The sequence below is a fragment of the Stegodyphus dumicola genome, chromosome X1 (genome assembly GCF_044657685.1).
Source record: "Stegodyphus dumicola isolate Sdum_Otavi_A_Nest chromosome X1, ASM4465768v1".
Lineage (NCBI taxonomy): Eukaryota > Metazoa > Arthropoda > Arachnida > Araneae > Eresidae > Stegodyphus > Stegodyphus dumicola.
The window spans coordinates 15,957,155-15,976,259 of record NC_140780.1 but is presented as its reverse complement, the minus strand read 5'-3'; the positions used below and the strand labels follow the sequence as shown (position 1 = coordinate 15,976,259).

At 35.3% G+C, this 19,105-nt stretch overlaps 1 non-coding gene across 1 annotated transcript; it reads left to right on the top strand.

The window, feature by feature from the left end:
- Positions 1–15,034: 15,034 nt before the first annotated feature.
- TRNAI-GAU (transfer RNA isoleucine (anticodon GAU)) lies at positions 15,035–15,108 on the top strand. The gene has a single exon. It is a non-coding gene; the product is annotated as a tRNA-Ile (tRNA).
- Positions 15,109–19,105: the final 3,997 nt, after the last annotated feature.

Genomic DNA, 19,105 nt, shown 5'->3' with positions numbered 1-19,105 from the left:
AAAGATTCACAAAATTTTCATGCATTTTCGTGAAATTTTTCTAATTTATGAGAAAAAAAGCAGTGTGCATGGATATAGTGAAGAGTGTGAGTAATGCCATTTTTGTGCAATTCTGGGATGTTTTTTTAAGTAAAAATAAGTCGACGTGTACATGGTTTTAGTGATATTTTAATTAAATGATAGTTATTTTGTGAATTTTATGTTTGTAGGAATTTGCTATACGTTTCAGTTGAAGTAAACGTGTATGGAAATAATTTAAATATTTGACTCTAAGTATTTGTAACCATTTGTAATGTTTGCGGTATGAATTCGTTGGTGACGTTTATAATATAATAGATAATTTAGAGGTAAAAGTTTTTGGATATTTTATTTATTTTATACGTGGAAATGTTCATCCTTGGAAAGGGTATATAATTTTTCGCGATCAGGTAATTTCATATATGTGCTTTTTACCGAGTTTAAAGATTCACAGAATTTTTTTGCATTTTCGTGCAAATTTTTGTAATTTATGAGAAATTAGCAGTGTAGATGGATAAAGTTAAGAGTGTGTGCAATGCCATTTTTGTGCAATTCTGGGATGTTTAAGTAAAAATTAAGTCGACGTGTAAATGGTTTATGTGTATGTGCTATTCTGAAAAACGCGCAAGGAGTTTGCGATTGTGCACTTTTTCCCAATTTTGCAGTTAATATTTGTCATGATTAAGCAGTGTTATTACATACAATTTCTAGCATAAGTATAATTCGGCTAGTAGATTGTTGGAAAAAGTGTTCAGTAAATAAAAAAAAGAAACATGTCTTTACTTCGTGAAGACAAAATGGCGGCGGAAAAAATAAAAAAAATAGAGGGTTGCTGTAGCAGAGTTGGTCGCCAAATTTTCGCCAAAAAATCGCCAAGTTACCATAATCCAAAGATCAACCTAAAATTCATTAATGTATATAGTTTCTTGGATAAAGTGTGATGACCAGGTTAAGTTGATATGAACATTTACGTGAGATAATGCTAATTTAAGTGAAATTTAACTTTTGACATTTGTCATTTTTTAAGATCAGATCAAAAAGACAAAACTAAATGTTTCAGTGCTTCTTATTTCAAGTTTTGAAAAGCTTGTTAGTAACGAATTTAAAACATTCACTTTGAACTGAAGATGAAATAATAGATTTGCGTCAAGACTTAATACCGTATGATGAGAATTATATTTTTCACTCTCCCGAGAAAGGATTAAATATTGCGTTATTTCCGAACCGTGCAGCATAAACTTAATTTTGGGCAAGTAATGACTGCCAACAGCAAGAAAAGACTAAATAAGGGTAACATTTAAAACCAGGGAAAAAAACAACATTAAATTGTAGTAGATTTTGTACAAAATTTTGTCGATTTCGAGGGCAATCTGACATACTTTTTTTTCTTTCAGGAATAAACAACCAAATTGTGTATGGGAAATTCAGTTGTTTGCTTTTTGCAAAAAATGTTTGCTCCTGGAAAAGAGGGATCGCCCTCAAAATTGACAGAGTTTTATTCAAAATCTCTGTCAATAGAAGGTTGCGTTTTTATCCAGTTTTAAATATTACTCTGTAGTATTGCCAATGTAAAACCTAAAATTAAGTAAAAATGCAGCCTTAGATTTGCTTACAACTCTTCGAATTAGAATTTTTGAGGTCATATGGCATTTTCAAGAATTTTCGGTACTATTCCATTTTGAGAGCCGTAAAAAAAATTGCAGCGAAAATGTATGCGCAAAAGCGCCCATTTAACAGAGCGTCAAATCTAGCGTGCGCGCTGATTTCAGATTGTGTAAGTTTATATAGTTCTATATTTCTTAAGACGCCATTGTGGTGTATTTAATTATGGCAAAGCACACTAGGGCTATCTGCCTAAATGGAGGGATGCCTTCGTGGAGGACTTTCTAAGGAAAACTGGCTCGTATACACGTTACACATGGGAGAAAACGCCCATGCAGCCAGCCCGTTCGCGGGATTCGAACCTCGGACCGAACTACCAGTGTTCAGCGACTTTACCGCTCGGCCGCTGGTGGACTTTAAGACGCCATTGAAATACTAGTTTAATTTTTAAATCCTTTTTTGATATCCTATGGATTTAACAATTTTGGAATTGCCCATGACGAAAGTCTGTAATAGAATTTTGTGTAAAGTGCAGAATCACCCACTGCTTGACGCGTTTTTAAGAATTGCACATACTCGGTATCCATGAACACATCGACCTATTTTCACTTAAAAAAAACCCCAGAATTGCACAAAAATGGCACTGCGCGCACCCTTGACTTTATCTATGTACACATCGACCTATTTTCACTTAAAAAGTAAAATAAAATTGACAAAAACCCTATTGTTTTTACCCTTGTAAAAAGCGGCAAACAAATAAGTGGGCGATTCTGCGCTTGACCGAGAATTTTATCATAGAAAAGGCATCATTCATTATAGGAAATTATGTTTGAACAACCAAACCTAAAATTCATTAATAAATAGCGATGCAAGGATCCATTCAGTTCTGTTTAGCAATTTTTATATAAATTATAAAAATGATCTGAAATAGTTACTCGTATTTACTCTTATGCTTCCAATCTGTCGTGTTTAGCCTTTTTTATATAAATTATAATAAAAAAGTATTATATGAAATTAACTTTTCATCTAAATTAAAACACCAATCTTAGTTATTTACTATTATACTTCCTTTCTTGCGTTAGGGTTGCCGCAATTATTTTTGGCAGCACTGGCATCAACAACAGTTTGGCGATTTCTTACGGCCCTCAAAACCGAATAGTACGGAATTTTCTTATTGTTTCCTTACATCATTTCCCTATCTAAATCACTATCGTACAGTGATTGTAGAATTTTTTTTTTTCAATTCCCGAAAGTTGACGAGTTTTTTAATGTTCATATTTATTTCTCTTGATTTTATTGATATTTTTATGTAATGCCTGCCCGATATTCTACCATTTTGAAATTCCATTTTTTGGCGACATTACAAGCGATTGTTTGGTCGTTTTGATTTTTGTTTCCGTGTTTCTTTTTTTGAGAGTTTGATACTGAAAGTTTTCCCAGTTCACTCATTTCCTTACTTTTCCGTGCTTTTGATGTTTTTCTTTTGCCTTGTTTTGTTTATCATGCCATCAGAAAAAAAACTGCATGTGAAAGTTAAGCTTGAATCTTAACATGGAAGTTTTTAACTTTCTGCTTAAATGAAAAGGAGAAAATATCATTCCCAAATTTGTATATATTAACTATAATCTTAAATTTTGCTTTAATATTTCTTAAAATTATGCATGAATTCAAATTATCATTTCATTTTAAGAATACATATAAACATTATTCTAAAGCTGAGACTAAATTATAGCATCTGCTCCTCGAAAGTTAAAACAAATGTTAAGTAATCTCATATATTCCAAATTCGTTAAAAAATCTCTTATTTTAAGCGTCGCTGAGTGTGCTCAGTTTTATACTTTTCCTAAAGTTTATAAAATTGGAAATCCATTTAATACCCTTTAAAAAAAGTTATTTTTTAGTTGTCAGTAAACATAAAGATATTTCTCTGTAATCCTCACAGACTTTTTTATGTTAAATGACTGTTTATTAAAGTTCATTAAATGCTTTTATTTATTACGTGCTCCGCCCTCAGGCACTACACGAAAAGGGAGGGATGCCCCATGGAGGTCTTTTTAAGGGAAACTGGCTCGCGTCCACGTTACACATGGGGAAAACCACGAAAACGCCCATGCAGCCAGACCGTTCGCCGGGACTCGAACCCCTGAACGAATTACCAGTGTTCAGCGGCTTTTACCGCTCGGCCGCTAGTGGGCCCATTAAATGCTTTGAAACCAGGTTTCAGCAGCTCCTTTTCACACATACTGAATTTAAAGAATTAATCTTTCTCACTAGTTTCCTCCACGAAACCCTCCATGGAGGCGAACGTTCCTCTAGTTTCTCACTCGCCCTCTAGTCAAACGTAAACTAGTGAGAAACTAGAGGAACGTTCTTCCGTTCCTCTAGTTTAACACTAGTTTACGTTTTCGTTTTTCAAAGTAAGCATTAGTGCCACCCTGAAGGATTAGCTATGAGTAACCCCCGCAGATCAGTACTTACTGAAATTCAAATGCAATATTTTATGGTTAAATTGTTTGTACTTGCTGAAATTCAAATGCAATGCTTTATGGTCAAATTGTATTGAAATTCAAATGCAATATTTTATGGTCAACTTTCTGTCATTTCATTTCTGGATTCGCTATGTTAATGACTCCTTTGCTCTTTTAACTGTAATAAACAAGCTTTAACAAAGATTTGATCGCTTACGTATTCGATAAATCCAGCTTTCAGATCTGTCTTCTTGTTGTTTCTTTTACTTACTACACGCTCCGCCTGGCACCACATGAAAAGGAAGGGATGTCCCGTGGAGGACCTTTAAGGGAAAATGGCTCGTATCCACATTTATACAAATGGAAAACCATGAAAATGCCCATACAGTCAGCCTGTTCGCCAAACTGAAACCCCGAACCGAACTACCAGTGTTTAGTGGCTTTCACGACTCGGCCGCTAGTGGGCCGAGCTTTCAGCTCAATTTTTGAAACTGAATTAGACATTTATCATTCTTCCTTTCCTTGCCATTCATTTCTTTATCATTCTCCCTTTGGCTAAAGTGCAGAATCGTCCACTTATTTGTTTGGCGCTTTTTACAAGAGTAAGAAGAATTGGATTTTTGTCTGTTTTCTTTGACTTTTTAAGTGAAAATAGGTCGATGTGTACATGGATAAAATCAAGGGAGTGCACAATGCCATTTTTGTGCAATTCTGGGATTTTTTTTAAAGTGAAAATAGGTTGATGTGTACATGGATACCGAGTATGTGCAATTCTTAAAAACGCGCCAAGCAGTGGGTGATTTCCCCCCTCCCTTTCCTTGCCATTATAATTATCCGCAATAAATTTGATTTCACGTACTACATATTGTATTTTCGTTCCTAATTCACAACTATGTGCCATAAGCTGTTTTCGGACTGCTTGCTTTCCCTGCTAAATCATTTCACCCTACTAAACAAAGAAGTAACTTATTTTTACTTTTATCCAAGCCTTGTTTTTCCAAATTTTTCGTACTCAGGAGCTCAGCTGTTTGAAATCATTTGCCACTGACCGACGATTTTTCTCTCTCGATTTTTATTGAGTTTTAAAATGTTTTTTCCTTGCCCGGATAAAAGACATACTGCTGTTAGAATCAACAAACTATTATTTGACACCAACAAGTGGGGTTATAACTAAAGACAAAAAACTACAGAGGGCGATTACTTACCGACAAACAATTCGTAACAATCTGCCGACTTGCCCTTATACCGGCATACCATTATCAAAAGTTAGAAATCCTTAATTAAGATAGATGGCTTTAATATTTACCTGACTAACTACAGGGATTGATTTACCACCTAGGACGGCAACTGGACTTGACGCAGCCTCCGAACACTACTACTTTCTTTCCAAAGACAAGTAGCTGGATCGGTGAGAACAATCACTAATAACAAGGCAGCTAGCTATTAATGCTGCAAAGCTGAGTTACAATTAACTTTTTAATTAAACTTCCTGGGTATTCTTCACATTTGGACAAACTTATGATTAACTAAACTAAAACTAGCAGAGAGTAAATCTTTAAATAATTGTCACAACATTCGCCAAACCTCAATTTACTCAAAATTAGGCGAAACAGTCTTTTTGCTCCTGAAGAAGAAGGACCTGTACTATTAGAAAGAGGGTCAGCTTAAACACCTAGCAAGCACCGGCGCCCTCGAAATCGACAGAGCTTCGTTCAAAATCCTTTCCAAAATAAGGTTGTACTTTTGACTAAGTGTTGAGCTTTACTCTGGCGTGATTCTGTTCCATTTCGACCTTATTTATCGCTGGCAGATGATGTGATAAAATCCTTATTTAAGACCTTTGCAATAAATATTAAAGATATTAGCAAAAATATAGCAAGCGAAACAGAAAAACAGTGTCGAGATGTTTCACTTATTACTTTATTCAAAGATTTTCTTCAGGATCCTAAATAATAAAAAGAACAAAGAAGTAACTTATTTTTACTTTTTTTTAAAGTGAAAATTTTTTTTTTTATTTTCAAAAGTAATTCATATACTGTGTATTATATATTGCAAAAAATGTAAAGCCGTCAGGTGTTTCGAAGCAGGAGACTCGAAAAATGTACACTGCTCTCACCGGGACTTGAGCGTCGGACCTCCCGATACTAGCCGGATGTGCTCTAATTACACCACGAAGGCACAGGGTAATGAGGGAGAAAATGCGTCATAAAATATAGTGGATAGATGTTTGTGAGTAATGAAAGGCTAATGTAATAAAATCTGCCAAGAGTTAAAACTGTAAGTTTGGGAGGCAATTAGTTACTGCTAACCACATGAGGATCGCCTTAGTTAGTGGAGAACTTTTTCTGGGAAAATCTTAGAATTTTCACAAACAAACGTACATGTTAAACAACATAATATTTATATGAGGAATAGGAAATTTATAAAATACACTTGGAACTAGTTTGTTACATTAACCCCCAATAAATAAATAAATAAACCGGAGTTGAAATTACCAGTATTTGGTGACATTAAGCGTTCTGCCATTGTTTTAATAATTTTACCCTAAACAGAGTAGAATTCGGAACATTACGAATTACGCACATTGTAGTGTGCTACAAGGATGTCAGCAGAAATAAACCAAGCCTTACGCCAATCAGATTTTAAAAGAATAGCTTTATTTTTCAGCTAAAAGGATTTCAGATTTGCTTCGCTACTGGGAAGAAGGGAGTGAGTTTGGTATTTTCGAGTTAATCGATATGTTTAGGTGTCGTAGGAAAGCGGTTTGATTGATATGATTGTCATGCTAAGGTGATCGATGAGAAGGTAGTAACAGATGTTTTTTACCTCCTTAATGCATCACAAAAAAGAATGTCTGTATTATTTTTATATTGACAGGTGTTTATTAAGATGCCGTAATTTTAGAATTCTAAACAGCCTGATTTTCATCTTAAGAATATAAATTAAACAAAATCCATTCGTGAAAGATAAAGGAAACATTACGCTTCCTTTCTTTCTTCAGTAGATTTCGAGAAATGAAATAGGAATTTGGCTGATTTTCTTTCTTATCCCATTTTATCGTCAACAGAATATTTACTTTTCATTCAATATAATTCGAAATCGAAAACAAAAAAAACGTACTGTTATTCTTGTAAGTAATAAATACACCTCAGCTCATTATTTAGGATCGTATATTGTAATTTAGGATCGTATACTGTAATTTAGGATTGATATCCTATGGATTTAACAATTTCGGAATTGCCCATGACGAAAAGTCTGTAATAGAATTTTGAGTAAAGTGCAGAATCACCCACTGCTTGACGCGTTTTTAAGAATTGCACATACTCGGTACATGAACACATCGACCTATTTTCACTTAAAAAAAAACCCCAGAATTGCACAAAAATGGCACTGCGCGCACCCTTGACTTTATCTATGTACACATCGACCTATTTTCACTTTAAAAGTAAAATAAAATTGACAAAAACCCTATTGTTTTTACCCTTGTAAAAAGACATGGATCAAGACGGTCTATCTCTTTTCCCATCGCAACAGTCTCAAAAATGTGAATATTTTTGAATAGGCACAATTAGGGTGCCAAGGGAACTGTGGCCACAAATGTCAATTGAAATTTAATCCGCCTTGACTGCTAAATTTCCTGGGCATTACGGATTCAACATTTTAGCATTCTACGCAATCAGAATGCTTCCTCTTCAATATGGCCCACCAGCGGCCGAGCGGTAAAGTCGCTGAACACTGGTAGTTCGGTCCGAGGTTCAAATCCCGCGAACGGGCTGGCTGCATGGGTGTTTTCGAGGTTTTCCCCATGTGTAACGTGTATACGAGCCAGTTTCCCTTAGAAAGTCCTCCACGAAGGCATCCCTTCCCTTAGGCAGATAGCCCTAGTGTGCTTTGCCATAATTACACACCAACACCGCTTCAATATGGATCTACGTTCTGTCCTATCTAAGTCCTGCGTAATCAGTATTTCTACGTTCCAGTGTTCCTACATCAGTACTTCTAAATTTGTTTTTATCACGTTTTAGTCGACAGGATGTCCTAACTACGAGCGGAAAATTCATCTATGGAATTATAAAGTGTGTTAAAGAAATAAATCTTGTTTCCATGCGACAAACATGAACGAAGAAATTTATTCGACCACTTATCCTCTCCACCACTTATCCCGACCACGTACCACTCAAGACTTTTACAAGAAGATGTTATTCTATGTGTGAATCGTTCGAAAACAAGCGTGTTACAAATTTTATTTTCAACCTCATGGCAGTGTCTGCATAATTAATCAACCATCTCTTCAAATCGTCGATTGTGTAACGGAATTCAACAAAGAGGGGGGAAAAGTGTAAATGCGACTTAGTACCAGCTGTTTTAAAGTAATTCAGAGTCTGTTTATAATCGAATGATTTAAGAGTGTTTTTAATGCACCAGCGTTCGAAATTTTTCCAATGCTTTGAAGGTCAAACTATGTCGTTGTGGATGCGGAAACATTTTTCGCTTTTGCTTTCCCCGCTCACAATAATATATCAATGATTTATTTATCAATTAGTCCTATTCTAAAATTTTAATATGTTATTTTATTACCGTATTGGTTTGTATAACAAAAATTACTGCACTCTTTGATGAGAATATAGAATTAAAATTTTATGGTATGAAAAGATTTAACTTTTCATAATTATGTGTGATAAAATTAAGTAACGAATTTTAAGATATATAAATTATTTTTAGAGAAGGATATTAAGATAAATAATTGTATTTTTGAATTTATGTTGAAAATTTTTAATTGTTGATAAAATTTTTCAAGTGAATGAAATAATTTTGAAAAATTAGTCCAGAATATGATGAATAGTGTTTTTGAATATTACTGTGAAAATTTTAAATGTTTTGATATAAAATAACATATAAAAATATGAGTAATTCAAGAAATTGAATAATTATCATAAGTAGTATGGAATTATGTTTACTAATTTTAAAATTTATCGATGATTATATCTTCAGATAAACTCTGAACTCTCCCACTGTTATTTTTTCGTATATAATAATAATTATTTTTTTAATATAATGGAGTGCAGTTAATTTTGTTTATATAAATGGAATGTTATAGCGCAATTCAAAAAGGCCAATTGCCTTTAAAAGGAAACGGAAGGAAGAAACGGAGGCCTTTGTAAGTAATTGCCTGAGCGTCGCTTAAACATTGGTGAGTATACCAATTTGTTTGTGGGTTTGCCCATTAGATGGAAATGTTTGTTTTAAGAGAAATCTATGGGGTCTCCCAGTTTGTACAAAATAAGTAAATTAGAAATGCCGATAATAATAAAGCATTAATTTTAGTAATAATATTCCAATTGATGATTCGAATGAAAAATTAATTACATTATAAAATTCTGAAATTTCTTGTGGTTTTGTAACATAATTAGTAGATGTATTTAAAAATTTTATATTTGAAACGCTTTAAAATCCTTCCCTAAACACACATAATTATGAAGTTTGTTTTATATTCACAAAATTAATGGGTATATATTATTGTAAAGCGATGTAGAAGCCAACGTGTAACCGAGATACCAGGGACTGCAATAACCACTGATAGGCGATTCAACAAAAAGGGCATGATGTCACGGACAGCATGATCCGACTGACCTTTACCATTGCACACGACGTTTGCAGAGATGCCAGACGCAACGCATTTGACCTGAGATCTTACTGTCTGGAGTAGAAGTGTTTTCAGCGATGAGTCTTGCTTCGAATTGAGCCCCGGTGACCAGCGAAGACATGCCTAGCCCTATGACCAGCGATAACCCTGGGCTTACATTTAAAAAGGATAATCCCCGGCTGTACAACGGTGAGACTTTCTACTGCTTGTCTTCTTGTTTCTTCAACACTTCCCTGGCCGCCACGATTGCATGATCTCTCCCCACTAAAGTGGGGGTTTTCGTGGTTTTCCCCATGTGGTAACGTGTATACAAGCCAGTTTCCCTTAGAAGTCCTCCACGAAGGCATCCCTCCCCTTAGGCAGATAGCCCTAGTGTGCTTTGCCGTACTCTCAATACACACACTCTCCACTAAAGTGCATCTGGGATTTGATGAGCAGGTATTTCCGGCCGTTCCTGGATCGGGTGGACCTAACTCGCCAATTCGAATGCGCTTGGCAAGGCGTCTCGCAGAGCAATCCGCTAGTTCTACGATTCATTGGCCAGCCAGATAACAGCTTGCATCAGCGCTAGAGGTGGGCCTTTATTGACTTTTTTCATTCTTGTAGATGTTGTTTCTAAATAATACATTCAATTCCTGTAATATTGTTAGCTTTTCGTTTTTAATTGCATGTACATACATCTACCGCTTTTTGTCCGATTCGGATAACTTCTTCGTGATGCGTCGTTTTCTGTGCTACAGAGTGTACCTAGACGGAAATTAAGCATCTTTTTTAAAGTGAATAGTTTTAAAACTTTGTTTCGTTCAATAACTAAACGAACTGTATTTTGTGCAAAATTCTTTGTTTACTCGCTTATGAAAGTTTGGATCTTAAAAATTTAGAACTAATTCCAATAGAAAATTATGTAACTGAATATAATTTCCACATTTTGACGACGAATCATGTTATACCAAATAAGCATAAGGGATTAATTTAATGCGTTAAGATTATTGAACCTTTTTTTTAAACCAAAGTATGATTTATTCATTCAAAAAACAGCTCTTGTCTGAGAGTCTTCAGTATCGGATCATTTATGAGTAACTTTTCCGGTCATATTTGAAACAGTTACTGCAAGCTACCGACGTTAAAAAAGCAAAAGTTTTAGCCTGAATACTTGAGCTTTTAACTAAAGGCAAAGAGAGAAAAATGTGCTGTCTTGAAGACTGGTCCATCCTTCGATATATTTGTTCTTTTTATTTTCACCTCCTTTGCTTTGCATCCATTCATTCAAGGTGTTTTTTTTTTTTTTTTTTTTTTTTTTTTTTTTTTTGTTTTTTGTTTTCGACTTTCACACAGTATATTATAACTTGTTTCTATATTTTAATTTTAATTTTAAAATTTGTAATTAAATGTAGATAACGAAATTCCACTCCGTGAAAAATACATAGATGAAAAAATTTGGCCTTCAAGCGAATTTGCTTAATTATTAAAGTAATTTCATTAGTAATATTAAATTCAATTTCAAGAGGAAGTATCTGATTTACTTCTTTTCCCTAACGGCGGAAGATAAATTAGCGGACTGATTTTGAATAATAGCAAGAAGCAAACGAGTGAATATAAAAAAATGAACAAAAATAAAATTGTGAGATAATTTTGTTCAAATCAGTGCTACTATATAATATAATTTTCACAAATATTAAAAAACTAGTAATTTAAGGTCGCAGAACTTTTAAAGCTTGGCATGGAAAATGTAAAAAAAGTGATATGTTAAAATTTGAAAAACACATATGTTTGACGGTCGAAGTGATAATGTTGCTCTGTTTAATACAGAAAGCTAATCGTCATAATAATTACAACTTCCTTAGATTCTTGGCTTGCTTTCTTCAGTTTTCATGGTTTACTCTGTAGAGACATAAGGTATATTTTTTTGGAAGCAGGGAAGATGAAAAATATCAACCGCCTTCGCCGGGAATCGAGCCACGGACCTCTGGAATACCGGCCAGCGTGCAGAACCACTACACCACGAAGGCGCACTAGGAAAGCGGGAGAAATACCTTATATACGCCCCTTTTTAAAGAACGATTGAGGTTTTTAGGGGATCCAGTCGCCAAAACCTGGGTGGGGAGAATCCTCATCCAACACCCTTTTAGTTCGGGCGCCACTGTAGAAACATTAGGTATATTTTTTGGAAGCAGGCAAGAGGAAAAATAGCAACCGCCTTCGCCGGGAATCAAACCACGGACCTCTGGAATACCGGCCCAGCGTGCAGAACCACTACACCACGAAGGCACGCGAGGAAAGTAGGAGAAATACCTTATAACTCTTATATTAACCCACGCATTCCGAAAATTGGAATTTAAAGGCCCGTGAAAAAATGTACTAAACGTGAAGTAGAAAAGAAACAAGAAACTGTCCGTAAACACTAGAAAAACTCGTACAGATAACATAAGAAAAGTTGTGAGATTGTTAACTTTAGCAAGTGAATCGCAATTACTGTCGCTGCGGTACTCCGAAATCGTTCACACATGGGATTCCGTGACAGTTACAGTTCTTGGCTGACAGTAGAAAATCCGACGGTAGTTAACTCTCAACTACCATTGGAGTCATGACAGCACGTTCTCCCGAGGAAATTTGCCAGAACTTCTTTCGATTTACTGTGAAAGAGCTTTCAGAGCTGTAATAATATCCGGTCGCTATATATCTCCGGGATAGAATTTGCAATTAATTAGTATCAAAATTATTGTTCTAATTTAAATTTTTACTGTGAAAGAGCTTTCAGAGCTGTAATAATATCCGGTCGCTATATATCTCAGAGATAGAATTTGCAATTAATTAGTATCAAAGTTATTGTTCTTATTTAAATTTTTACTGCGAAAGAGCTTTCAGAGCTGTTATAATATCCGGCCGCTATACATCTCCAGGATAGAATTTGCAATTAATTAGTATCAAAGTTATTGTTTTAATTTAAATTTTTACTGTGAAAGAGCTTTCAGAGCTGTAATAATATCCGGTCGCTATATATCTCCGGGATAGAATTTGCAATTAATTAGTATCAAAGTTATTGTTTTAATTTAAATTTTTACTGTGAAAGAGCTTTCAGAGCTGTAATAATATCCGGTCGTTATATATCTCCGGGATAGAATTTGCAATTAATTAGTATCAAAGTTATTGTTCTAATTTAAATTTTTACTGAGCTTTCTTCTATTTGAATATTAATAACATTACTTCGGGAAACATCTTAAATTATCAAGTTTAAGCAAGTCATATAGTATTCAAAAGCTCCCAAGTCATTAAATGGATGAATGATAACGCTCATACAAAGACACTATGCTGTATGAATTTTGAATAGCTGATGATAATACCTAGATTGTCTTAGTACGTTTATACATCCTTGCCTATTGTTAAACCCAAAATCTACATAATCAAAGAACTATAATCAAGTAAATGCTATAACTTAGCCTAGAACGTAGATATGCGAAGAAATCGGTGATGGCAGAAAGTGCATTAATCTAAAATAAAACGCCTGCAGTAGCGATAATAATGCGCATAAAAAATTATGAGTAACAGTATAAGTAATGAGGATTTATTTGAATATCATAAAAACGTTATAAACCCTCTAACCTGCCAAATTTTCTCTTCCGGCCAACCATTTAACCGGCCAAACCAAATTTATAAACCCTCTAACCAGCAGCAAAGCCATATACATATATGTAGAACGCAATATTTTTTGTAACGTCTTTAAGAAAACATATGGACATGAATCTTGAACTATGCCCAAGATTTAATGAAAATGTATTAAAAATACATAAATCCAGGTATAAAGCAACGGGGGCATTTTAGCATTAAAATCAAGAAAATACCTATTTTTATGGCGTTGTGGGAAATTTGGGGTTCTTAATGAAACCCTAGCCTGTTGAAGGATTTTAGTGCGTACATATATACTATTGTTACTGTTGGTTTCCCTGTAGAACTCATTTTGAATTAGATGAAAATCTAAAAATTCGTTCGGCCCACCAGCGGCCGAGCGGTAAAGTCGCTGAACACTGGTAGTTCGGTCCGAGGTTCGAATCCCGCGAACGGGCTGGCTGCATGGGCGTTTTCGTGGTTTTCCCCATGTGTAACGTGTATACGAGCCAGTTTCCCTTAGAAAGTCCTCCACGAAGGCATCCCTCCTCTTAGGCAGATAGCCCTAGTGTGCTTTGCCATAATTAAATACGCCAACGCCAAAATTCGTTCAGACATTGTTTTTATTTATTAATATTTTAATTGAAATCTATATATTTTATTTTAATCACTACGTTTTACTCTACTTTCGTCCATTCACTGCCAGTGAAAGTCGGACGCACATTGTTTTGATATAAATACTTGTCTAAGCATACTTTATTAAGAAATTACATGTACCTTAATGCATAAAGAGAGAATAAGCGATTATGCTGGTACTCATTTACTTATAATATGATTTTCAAAAGCATTTCTTTTTCATTTGTGAAAAGCCTTATTTAAGGATGAGAAACATTAAGTGTCAGAAAGCTACGTGATTTTGATGAAATAACTAATCCCTTGTTTTTTAATAACAGCTTAATTTTTTTCTCTCTGGATTTAAAATTCTAATTAAAAGAAACTACTGAAGCGTGCTAGTTCAATGTTTTTTTATTTACTGGTGAAAGGGATTAAATGAATAATAAGGATATTAGATCAGAAATTCCGTTGAAAGAGGAAACCATGCGAAATAATAATATAAGATTTTCGGTCTATTTTTATGTTTTGCCTTTGCAGTACTTGCTGTTAGTCAGCTTATTTTAAATTAGAATTTTATTAATGAGAAAGTTTCTAATCGAAAAAAGAAATGTTGCTAGGCTAAGACACTTTTTATTCTGAAGCATATAAGCGTGTCTAAACTGTGTTTTGTTTTCTCAGGTAGGAAAAAATCTTTCTGGAGAAATATACTTTATTTAAATTACATTAAATTTATTACATTAAACATGCCAATTTAGTGCAGTGAAACAGGTTAGTAAATAATTAAAAGTATAGAAAATAATGATTGTATTGGTAAGGGATTTTTTTCAATCACTATCACATCATTGGATATAGTGGAAGAGACATGAGGTGAAGATCATTACCATAATGTTATCAAAAAACAGAAACTCAGCCCAACAAGAACTGAAGTGAAAATTTAAAATATAATTTATAAAAAGTTTAAATACATTGCTAAAAATCTTTACAATTTCATGACTCGTTAAATTAAAAATTAAAAGTCATAATAGTTTTAAAATGATTTTTTTTTTTTTGACTTATAAGGTTATTTCTCCCACCTTCTTGGCGTGCCTTCGTGGTGTAGTGGTTCTGCACGCTGGGCCGATATTCCAGAGGTCCGTGGTTCGATTCCCGGTGAAGGCGGTTGCTAATTTTTCATCTTGCCTGCTTCCAAATTAACCTAATGTCTCTACAGTGGCGCCCGAACTAAAAGGGTGTTGGATAAGGTTTCTCCACACCCAGGATTTGGCAATTGGGTCCCCTGAAAACCCCAGTCGCCCTTTAAAAGGGGGAGTATATAAGTTATTTCTCCCGCCTTCCTAGCGTGCCTTCGTGGTGTAGTGGTTCTGCACGCTGGGCCGGTATTCCAGAGTTCCTTGGTTCGATTCCTGGCGAAGGCGGTTGCTAATTTTTCATCTTGCCTGCTTCCAAAAAATACCTAATGTCTCTAGAACTCAAAATGATAAATGGACGGGGAAATGCATTAAATAAAAGGAAAAATCTACAACTTCAAAGCAAAGGAGTATGATGTAAAGGTAATGATGGAGTAATGAAGGTAATGATGAGGGATGTAAAGGTGTATGATGATCTCTGCCAGAAACAAAAATTGGAAACTATTTTTCACACTACTAAAACCAGAAGAGATAAGTTCTGCTGCTTCTACGTGGCCACGTCGCTGGCTGTGCCATATATTATTATTTCGCATGATGGTAACGACGTTAACCATCATGCGAAATAATAATATATGGCTGTCGTAATGACGGTCCCAGATTCTAATCCCGGAGAAAGTATGGATGTTTATAACTATGCGGCATGGGGCACTCGAAATAATGGAGACTTAAGAGTCCTCGCTAGTGGTTCGATGGTGGGGGAAGAGAGGTGAGACCGTCCCCCGGCGTGTTCTCCATTGAAAAGCTACACAATTAGTGCGGTGGGATCATGTATGTACAACCTATGGTAAAATTATAGTGTTCTGCCTACATGTAGTTGTTCCTGTTTCTTAAAAGTACTTTCGAATTTCTGAAGTGTCCCAGGAGGAATTTAGAGCTCTACGATCTTGTTATTTACTCTTCTTAGACATATTCAGTCATGAAATGGGAAAAACCACTCTAATTTCTTGATGCTTTCACTTACCAAACTCTCAGACACGAGTATATATTTCTGGGAATGTACCTTCTTTTGGATTCCTGACAGATTATATAGTAGAGGCATTAGGGTTTTTTTTTTTTTTTTTTTTTTTTTTTTTTTTTTTTTTTTTTTTAAGCAGGCAAGATGAAAAATGAGCAATCTCCTTCGCTGGGAATCGAACCACGGACCTCTGAAATTACCGGTTCAGTGTGCTGACCACTACATCACGAAGGCACGCTAGGAAGGTGGGAGAAATACTTATATACTCCCCCTATTAAAGTGCGACTGGGGTTTTTAGGGCACCCAGTCGCCAAATCCTGGGTAAGGAGAATCACCATCCAACACCCTTTTAGTTCGGGCGCCACTGTAGAGACATAGGTATTTTTTCGAAAAGCCGGAGAGATGAAAAAGTAGCAAACGCCTTCGCCGGGAATCGAACCGCGGACCTCAGAAATACCGGCTTAGCATGCAGACCCACGACACCACGAAGGGACGCCAAGAAGGTGGGGGAAATACCTTGTATACTTCCCCTTTTAAAGGGCGACTGGGGATTTTAGGGAACTCAATCGCCAAATCCTGGGTGTGGAGAATCATTATCCAACACCCTTTTAGTTTGGGCGCCACTGTAGAGACATTAGGTATTTTATTTATTTATTTATTTTTGAAGCAGGCAAGATGAAAAAATTAGCAACCGCCTTAGCCGGGAATCGAACCACGGACTTCTGGAATATCGGCCCAGCGTGCAGAACCTCCACACCAAGAAGGCATGCTAGGAAAGTGGGAGAAATACCTTATAACATACGTCTCGAATCGCTGTCAAAGCAAAATACAGATCCATCCGTGAACATAACTCGACTCCAGTATGTGAGATTTTTAGTATGTTGCGCTTTGAACCATTTCAAATGTACAACCCTTGCCGCCGAATAGAAAGAAACACAAACCATGATTTGTTCTAGCACAGAGGCCTCTTTTCTGCAGTGTTATATCAAGTTATATACCCATCAAACTCGCGAGAAATCTGTTGCACTGGCATTTGCCTGTTTGAAAGGTCTTATGACGTAGTTGTGGTTCATGGACGCTCTTGTTCTAAGCGATAAGAAACTTCCGTTGAATTTTTTCCACAATCTAGAGAAGATATTATAAAGTAGTACACCTAACGTTTTAGTTAATTCTGACACGTTCTGCCTGACTTTCTAGTGTTCCATCAGCTGTTTTTTCCCACAATCATTTATCAAAAAATATTCAATCACTATCATAGCTTTGTTCTTGGTATTCAAACATGCAACAGTCAGAATATACTCTCACAAGCTGAGAAAATCTTCACAACGACATTTTAAAAATTTTAATCCCACTCTTAGCTTCACGTTTGCTAACATTTTCTCAATTTGCATTTTTAGCAGCAGCAGGAATTTTTAAACCATGACTGGATGAAGCATTTCAAATATAGCGCTTTTGTAAAATTTATTTTCTTTCCCTCAGTTATTCTTTAATTGGTCGCTTCACATTAGGAAAAAAAAATATATAACTTTTTATAGATTTGAAAACACTTGTTTGTTTCATATAACATTAAAATAAGTCTACATATTGGAAATTTTTGGTTATTAAGTCATGGAAAACAAATGCTACTGTATTAGAATTAAATACAATATGGTGCGCTGTTCCAGTTGATCAGATTAATTCTAGATGACCCATATTATGCAAAAGTGTCTAACTTTCTTAGAGGTGAGCTTTTTCTATCGATTAAAAGTCGATAAACTTCAAGACATATGAAAAGATTACCCAAAGCAAGTTCAGACCTTCAGAAATTAAGCGTAAAAGATAAAATAAAAACAAAAGAAGTAAAAAAGAATCTTGTGCGTGTGTATTTTTAATTAATATTTTTCAATTAACTCTGGTTCTGCCGCCCCGACGGTATAGTGGTTAGGGAAGCCTGACTGCGATACCGAAGGGCCTGGGTTCGAATCCAGGAGAAGGCATGGTTGTAACTGTCCGTCCCTTCATAGCAGGCGATGGTGGCCCACCTATTAGGTGCCTCCATGATAAAGAGACCACCACATCTGGCCTTGTATAGATTAGTGGACTGGGTTACACTGTAACTGTTCACAATCTGACATTGGGAAAAATATAACTCTGGTTCTTTACTGTTAAATTTTAAAGTATTTTATTCGTCTGTTTAAAAATTATAATGAGTAGTATTTTTATTCTGGAAATTACAGGGGCTATGTCTTAGGGCATGCGATGTATGCGGTGCATGCCTATAAATTTGAAATTGTAAAAAAAGGTGGTGTGGTGGTGTATTTAATTATGGCAAAGCACACGAGGGCTATCTGCCTAAGGGGAGGGATGCCTTCATGGAGGACTTTCTAAGAGGAACTGGCTCGTATACACGTTACACATGGGGAAAACCACGAAAACGCCCTTGCAGCCAGCCCGCTCGCGGGATTCGAACCTCCGTAAAAAAAAAAAAAAAAAAAAAAAAATTATTTATTAACTCACTCTTATAGTTAGATCCTTTTTAATTACTTTACACAGCTCTGCAGTGTATCATCGATTTTATTTAGAGTCAGAAATTTAAAACAAAGCGAATTGCACGTTATCGGTCGATTTTTGTACTTCTGAATGCCAACATCATTAACTAAATAATGCAACTTAAATAGTCAAAAGGAAAAACCTTTGCCCTCTTGTACTCCCTCAATTTGAAAGAGCGGTCAGTTTTTTCCCTACCAGCATGCGATGCACTTATCGTATCAGATGGAAGTGTTCGTTTTTTAGCGATAAATTTAGTGCAATTTATACCTACGTTTCAGGCATTATTATTATGCATTTATTATTGCGCAATGGTGTACATTGTACTGTACGTTTGTTTTGCTTAGGATTATTTATTTAAAACTGATTATTTTAAAGACTTAAAGCTATTTATTTTTATTTCTGTGCTTCTTTCAAAGTTTCGTGTGATACTAAATCAATTTTTAAAAGAAATTTGAATTATGACTGAAAAAGAAACAGAGGGACT